The 8,413-nt window shown below is 37.3% G+C and overlaps 1 pseudogene; it reads right to left on the reverse strand.

Moving 5' to 3' along the window:
• Positions 1-8,175, reverse strand: part of LOC107737820 (retroviral integration site protein Fli-1 homolog) — an 18,425-nt pseudogene extending 10,250 nt beyond the window's left edge.
• Positions 8,176-8,413: the final 238 nt, after the last annotated feature.

Genomic DNA, 8,413 nt, shown 5'->3' on the forward strand with positions numbered 1-8,413 from the left:
GGAGGACCCGAGACCCGAGGACCCGGGACCCGACCTGGGATCCGTACGGGTTCGGGTCTCTATTTTAAATGGTCAGCCGGGTCCGGGTCGGGTCCCAAATCTATTACTTCGGGTCCCGGGTCTGTTTAACATTGTGTGTAATACCCGAGTCGATCGGACTCGGAGAACACCCGGCCGTTATCAGAGTCAGTCAGCGCTGTGCGTGTGTTGTTTTGTAACTTTCAACTTGTAAAATTAGGATGAGAAAAGTGTGAGTCGGTAATTTGAAATAAGGTGAAAAAAAAACAAAAAAACACGAGCAACATCATCAGAAGCAGGGTGGGCAGAGTTAATGCACACGCACGGTGATAATGTATACCTTCATGAGTGATGTGAGTTATTATTGATTATTTTTTAAATAATATTATGAATGAACCGTCTTGTTGTTATATCTAAAAAAAATTCGGCTCAGAGAGCACAGAGATGATAGCAAATAAGTAAAGCTAACGTGGCACTGGACGAGCAATCGTTATTATAATCCAAATGGGCAAACAGTCTAAATTATTATGCAAGTTGACTCGAGATACAAAAAATGCAAAACTGCAAAGTCGCATTTGTCATCCGTCCCCGTGACAGCAAGTGGACTTTTGAAACTGGAATAATGAGTGGATTACGCGTTTCAATTGGCAAGAGAGGAATAACACGGATGGAACTTTCTTGGCAAGGAGGATTGTGTGCATCAGTCAGGTACAAGGGAGAAGGCTTCTTACATTAGGTAAGACAAAAAGTTTAATTTTCGCAACTTGTTTATCGACTTGTTAATAGCAATTTGCTGTGGAATATGTGCCGATCGGGTCCAGTCGGGTCTGTGTCTTCCCGGCCGGGTTCGGGTCCATCTTTCAAATAATTGACGGTCCGTGTCGGTTCCGGGTAGTATATTTTTGACATTTCTCGGTTCTGCACGGGCCTGGGTCCAACTTTCAAAATAATAGACGGGTCCGGGTCGGTTCAGTGTAGCACATTTACGGGTCTCTTCGGGTTCCGGTACGAATTTTTGGACCCGTGTAGACCTCTACTAGATACATTTGAAAGTTCTGTAATAATGCTACTCTGTGCGGTCGTCACCGGTCTATTAAAACGCACAACATATTAAAGCGTCTTTGGTGTTTCCATGTTTTCTACAAAACAAAACCGGAAATCGAGGGGTTATGACGTCATTAGCAGGCGACACAATGACACTATTGACACGCTCTGTGTCACTAGTTAAAATAGCTTATTTCTCTGGATTTAAACATTCTTCGAAACATTTGGGATAATGTAAGTACACAAGTCAGCAAAATATATAACACTGTTCTAGTGGTTTTTGGATATTTTAATTTAAAAAAATCTTACATATTGTGCCTTTAAGGTGAGTAAATGATGCCAGAATTTTATTTTTATTGGATGGATGGATGGATCCTTCCCTATATACGCACTTACAAATAAAGTTTCCAAAAGGGGGTTTTCGCAATGACGCCTAAGAAACACCATTTTTGGTTCTACAAAAAAAAGACCTTTTTGGTGAGAAGTTCTTAAAAGAACCATTTTTTTTTCTTAATGTAAAGAGTATTTTATAATGTTAGAACCTTTTTACAGTGTAAAGAACCTTTTGTGCATTGAAAAGTTTCTTCGTGGAAGCATAAATACCAGTAAAGAACCTTTATTTTTAAGGGTGTATAAATGGAGACTTGGATCTTTTGACATCAGTGTTTGTTGCCCTACCTGGTTCCGTTGATGTGTTCTGCTCTCTTTGCAGGGTTCTGTGCGGCTGATCCGGTCCAGTCTGGCTCGGTGGGTTCTACGCTCTCTTCAGAACCCTGTCTGAACACTGCAGGCGAGGTGATCTCTCCCTTCATGTGCATGGCCTGGGGACCACTGAAGGGTGACTCGAATATGGACTGGTTTTCACTCACCACCGATAGAGCTTCCTGTGAAGTACACAACACTCACTGGTTATGTACACAAAAAACACTTAAATTCCTTGACCTAGGTGAACAACAAATCATAGCATAAGAATAGAAATAACACTTAATCATTTAGTCAGTAATTCCAGAACAGGGATGTTACAGGCTTCCGCTGCTATCGCTACGCTGTGACTTTCTAATCAGTAACTAATGTCGTAAGAATTGATTTGGGGCGTGAACTTAACAATGGAAAAAAAACTCTAGTGAGGAGCTACACTCTTAAAAATAAAGGTTCTTTATTGGCATCTGTTGTTCCATGAAGTATCTTTAACATTCATGGCAATTTAGCATTTTACAAAAGGTTCTTTATAGTAGAAAAAGGTTCTTTAGATTTTTAAAATGTTCTTCACACTAACAAAAATAGTTCTTTGTGAAACCAAAACTGGTTCTTCTGTGGCATTGCTGTGAAACCCCCTTTTGGAACCATTATTTTTAAGAGTGTAAAGTTAATATAAATGACCTTTAATTCAGACTTTTGAGTAAAAAATACTAGCTCCAAAACATCATGATACTATAAATTAGCACTAAAATTACTTATATGTTCTCTTAATGTTCAGCTACAAGGGATATTAATTTTGAAACTGAAAAATAACAGTTTATCGGAATAATTTAGGGCGTTTTTTTTTACTTCCAGGTAGATATGACTTGGCACAAGAGTCATATAAGAAATTGAGACATCATTGTGCCTTTTCTTCCTGTGTTTAATGTTGGTAGGCTGTTCTCGGAAGCACTCTGGTCTAGGTGTGTCGCTTTGTAACTTCAAAAAGACATTTTAAACATTCAAATGTATGTATGTGTTTGTGCATGAATAAATGTTTGTGTTAAAGCTGAATTGAGGGAGCTTAGAGGGCTTTAGTATTGTCTTTAAAGCTGAAATACGTCAGCACTGAGCTTTTTCGGTGGCTCACAGGAAATCTGGCCCCCATGTGCAGTGAAACCTTTTGGCATGGGGCATGAGATAGGAAACAGAGGAGTGGTAGAAATGTGGGTCATTTAAAGCTGAAAAACAAATTTGTTTTGAATGCTGTGAGGTTGAGGGTCACCAAACAGGGAGGAGGCAGCATTGTAGGGTGCATTCACCTGACCTGAAGTATTGCAAATTTGTTACGAGAATCTGTTATGGTGTTCCGTTTAAGTGACTGGCATCATTTACCTATGAAGTCGCTTTTTGATGAGATAAAATTGGTCCAAGGATTTGTATATTATGCATATTTCAGGTCAAGACAACCGGGGTAGAATGTTCTATTATGGACCCATCAAACACCAACTGCTTTGGGCGTTGTTGTCAATTCAGAACTGAATTGAGAATCCCTGAATTCGAATTGAAGAGGCAAAATGGGAAATTGAATGTAAGGAAGTAGAATTACAGTGAATTTCAATGGAATTCATGTAGCTAATTTCTAACTAGAAAAGCCAATACAAACTTTGAATGTTGGCCTGACTAGGCTTTGTTTGAAAGCTTTGAAGGTTTATAGGGCTTGCTCATAGATGGATGAATGGATAAATTTGATGTGGCAGTGTGAATTAGTGAAACAAGTGACAAGTCTCAGTCAATATTACTGGTTTCTCTAAATATATCTTACATTTTTGCCGGTTATAATCCACTATGAAAATAGCACTAGCTATCACACACATTATGTGATCCAACTGAATAATAAAGGCTATGAAAAGTCCTGCTCTAGTAGAGAAGTGAAAGCGAGCTCAAAACAAGGCCAAGCTGAGAACTCAAACCATTTTCACCGCCTAGTCTGTGTGCATTTGCAAGCGTCAGTCTTGTGTGCACATATACAACAACAAAGAGCAAATCCACAGCCTTAACTTCTGGCACAGATGATGATGATGTACTTGTTGCTGCTCTGTGTATAGGAGAGATGACATGCACTAAGATTGCATTGTCCAACACCATTTGAAAACTCACTTAAGGTAGATTTAAAAGTTAACTTGGATCAGTATACAAAAAGCCTGGAGCAAATGTGTTAGTTGGATAAATTACAGCCAACTAAACTGCAGCTAGTGAAACGGCTGGTATTTCATTCTGCAGCTAAAATTATTCTGCACCTATGCACCTTTTAAACCACAACCGCACACACATAGTACTGCTCTCTCTCCTCCAAAGTGATGAACATAAACATACTTTACCCTGGCCACCAATGCCACAACTGACTTCCTGTTCAATGAGTTTCATATCAGTCTCTGTTACTAAGAAACCAAATGCAATATTTTAGCAAACATAAACTGCACGCTGTGTGCAAAATGTCAGAGTCGAGGTCAGTAAGATTAATGTGCATCTCACTTCAAAAACAACACAGAGATGCGCATAAACACAGTCATGGTATTGTTGTGCCGTCCTTGGCACCACTGGGTGCCTGTGACATGCGTGCAGTGTTTTCAAGTCAATTGCAACAGGCCTCGATGTGGTCTTGTGAAAGAAATTCTCATTTTTTCACAACAGAGCTTGTGGTAGAGCAACACTGCACAAAACAAACTCAGTGCTTTTAGGTTTTGGAGGTTTTGCACAAAAACTAATCACACAGTTGATCACCCTCAAAGGGCGGAGCTCACTGCAAACTGATTCTGTGATAATCTAACAGATTTACTAGATTACCACTAGTAAATCCAGAAATTAGACTCGTTTTTTTTTTAAAGGGCGTACAGGTTTGAATCTGATGCATGTTAGTACAGGAAGCATTGAGGAGCACTGTGGTCACTTTGGTAATGAAATCAGGTTATGAAATGTCCTTTTGCTAATTATCATATGGGACATTGGGTAATATGGGACACATAAAGTCTAATGTGTATATTTCTTTCTGTATCACAAGACTGTTGGCATTATCATATTCTAGTTGGTTTGTTGCTGTGAAGTCTAATTTGTTGGTCTGTTGGAATTCAGACATGCAAAAAATTTCTCTGGTTACACTATTTGACCTTATGTGTGGTTCAAATACTGTTACTGCACAAATACTTTGTACTGTATACCATGTAGTCATGCTTGACAGTTATCTCATTTATTATGATTTATTCTCATCATTTTAAATATAATGAATTAGTTTCCAATTCCTTAACATGTAGCATTATTATGCATAAATGTATTTAATAAAATGTATAATTTGGGCTATTTGCCATGTAAACCCATTAAATAACTATATAAAAAATAACTCATTAAGGCATATTATTAGGGAAGACAGGGTTATTATAATTGCACATTTATCACAAAATTATAAAAATAACTTGCAGAAAGATATTTCAAATATCAATAAATAGATATGGAAACGATTTATATTTTGATTATTTTAAAGGCTGATATATTATGCAACCTGTCTGACAATTTATGAAAAGAGTATTAATGTAAAATAAGAAAAATTAATAATTCATAAAGGTGGACACATAGTACTCCTAGTATATTATCGAAATGACTACTAGGAGAAAACAAAAAAATAGTACATCAATCATGTACTATCGAAAAATAATCTTAGTTTTGTTTTAAAACCACCATTTTTATATTTTCTGTTTGTTTCTTCCTCTAATGTGTTTTTTTCTCATTTAACGCAGTATGCAAATCAACCCCACAACCTGGGGATGGTGGACACAGCTTTAGTAATGAACGAAATTTAGGGGAAAAAATTTACATTTGTGTTTTTCTTTTTCTTTCATATGTTTGATTTGATTTTACTGCTTGTTTCGCCAGAGATAATCACGAAAGAATGAAAAATGTGCCAACCAAACCCGGTCTCACCGACCACTGAGATCATGTTCAATTTTTCGTATCGTTTGTAGCTTATTGACTGTGATTGAACTGCAGTCACTGCATTCTAAGAAACAAAATGCAGCTTTGATACTTAACCACAGGAACTGTCATGACTGAGGGAATGAATCGTTTAATTTTTCCATTTGGTCGTTATTATTCGTTACTACCCGCGTGAGAATTTGTCAATTTAGTACAAATAAATTACAAATAATAATAATAAATATTATATAAATTAATTGAATCAATATGATCATTTTTATATAAATAGTAATAACACCAGTAATAATAATGCCAATTACTACATTTTTATATTTATAGTTAGGCTATCATTTCTAATGCCATATAATAGGCTAGTAATGTTAATTTTTAAAGATCTATTAGGCGCTGTAAACGCACGTGAATTCGCTCATGAATCATGTTAGAGCTAGAACTTTCACAGTTACGATGTTAGTCAGTTTGCGAGAGTGAAAGCAGAAGTTGACGCTAAGGCATGCTGATTTTGCAAAGAGACACGCAGCTGAGCTCTGAGCTGCAAAAACACTTTGTGGTTTTCACAAGTTTTAATCAGCAACATCTTGCAAGTGGAGAGACGGGGGCGCTTTTCTGAGGAGAAGCTGCATTAGCAGGACGCCACAGCGCATGGAGACGCAGCGCGTTCGAATTCGTTTCAGATGATTGTCCGATAATTTGACTGAAATGTAGAACAATGCATTGGCATCGCACATCTATCGAATCATTTTTGTTTTGTCAGTCTTTGTTGCCTTTTTTTTTCGAAGAGAGACTGCGGAAGTGTGTGCGGAAAGTCTGAGGTTTGAGACAGGAAGCCTGCTCAGTTCTGATAACGACACCTGACAAGCGCCCAGCACATTGCTATAAATTATTCCTTAAAGAACTAAATCAGGCATGGAATAACTACAAACACCATACGCCGGAATGCAGCAGGCTACCCATCTGCTCTAGTTTGCAAAGGGGATGTGTAGAGATCATTGCGTAAAAGGACAAGATGAATCAACACAATTTTTTGCAGAATTAACAATAAAACGACTCCAATGCGTCACATTCAAGTTGCTCGCTAAAACAAAAAAAATGAACAAAGTGAGAAATTATAATATATTTGCGATATATTATTTTTACACGTTAAAGAGCGCTTGTGAGCGCCTTTTTACACTTGTTTGAAGATCATGTCAATTTAAAAAGAATACAGCCGCTATTTGTATATAAAAAAGACATATTGTAAATAATACACACATAATAAGACAACAACTAGCAAACAGTAACCAACTGACGACAGTATTTAAATATCATCGAAATGGATTTCAATACGCAGATAATGACTGGGATTGGCGTCATTTTATGATTAGTCCCTGTTTTTGTTTGGTTTGGTTTGTTTTGTTTCGTTTTGTTTTTTTAATGAATGTACAGTTTAAGCTAATCCAGGTTCTAGAATAATAGCTAATTAACCTATCACTCGCTTAGCTAATCTTCAACATAATAATCAACATAATCAAAATGATGTAGCTTTACTGGGAAGTTTTCAGCACGAATAAAACACTTAGCCACGTAATGTATTATTAATATTAACTGTTGCTTGCCACCATTTTCTGCCGTGACATGTTACCATCCAAATAAATCTAAAGAAATTCAGCCTATGCCGTTTATCACAGTTAATACACATTCACATATTAGTTCTTGCAAAGTGTTATATCAATTTTAACGAGTCGAAGGTATGCAAAATAAAAATACTAGACGCATTTCGTTTTGTGATTTTTTTTTAAAGTCTCCACAGTATACCTTGTTGTTGGCACCATAAAGCCACCTGCCTCGAGAGCGCCCCGCCATAATTGTGCCATATGTGAAATTCGGTATTTTGTTTTCCAGTTTGCATTTGCTTGAGTTTTCGTCGTTCTTTTGATGGTAAGCAAAAAAACAGGTTAGCTACATGTACTTAAGTGCCTTGGATAGCTCATTAAATATGCCATTTTGCATCCTAGAACGTAACTGTTAAAAAAAGAAAAACAAATGGAAAAACAAATTTGTGCATACCCCCTCTCGCGCGCTGTGGACACCATTTCGTTTTTTATCTGAGTCTAAATGTTGTAGCGGTTTCTTGTGTTATTAAAGAGCCGACATTCAACCACGAACGGGAAGGAAGAGGAAATTTTGTACAAGAAGGAAAGAGTGGGGACCTGCATTACCGCCTTGCCTCTCTCACCAGTAGTCTCGCTAACCGTGTGGGTGTTGCGCACTCGCTACTCATTTTCAGAACAGACAATAAACCAGATCAAACGCCTACCTTAATAGTACAGTCCATTGCAGATTTCTGTGGAGTTCATGAAGAAAATACTTTGGTAAACTTAAGCTATGTAAACCCAGGTACTTTGATAACACAGCTGAAACGCATCGACTTGTGTGCACAGGCGCATTTAGTCATAGGCGCAAACCATACTATTTTCGCTTAGACCATAACCGGATGGCAACGTTTTTTTTTTCTTTTTGAGCTCTCCTTTCTAAAATTGGGAAGTGAAGTCACACAAAAGCATCTAGCTCTGTTCCTTATTGGTGAACTCATATTGCACTAACTCCTTAGAATATTTGTTAAACCAAAAACCTACTGTTCAAAATTCACTGATTATAATGAGGTTTTGCAAACTAATACAAAGTAACTTTTCAAATCTGACCTTTTTCC

This window comes from Sinocyclocheilus rhinocerous, unplaced genomic scaffold (genome assembly GCF_001515625.1).
Source record: "Sinocyclocheilus rhinocerous isolate Xijiao unplaced genomic scaffold, SAMN03320098_v1.1 scaffold1876, whole genome shotgun sequence".
Taxonomy (NCBI): Eukaryota; Metazoa; Chordata; class Actinopteri; order Cypriniformes; family Cyprinidae; genus Sinocyclocheilus; species Sinocyclocheilus rhinocerous.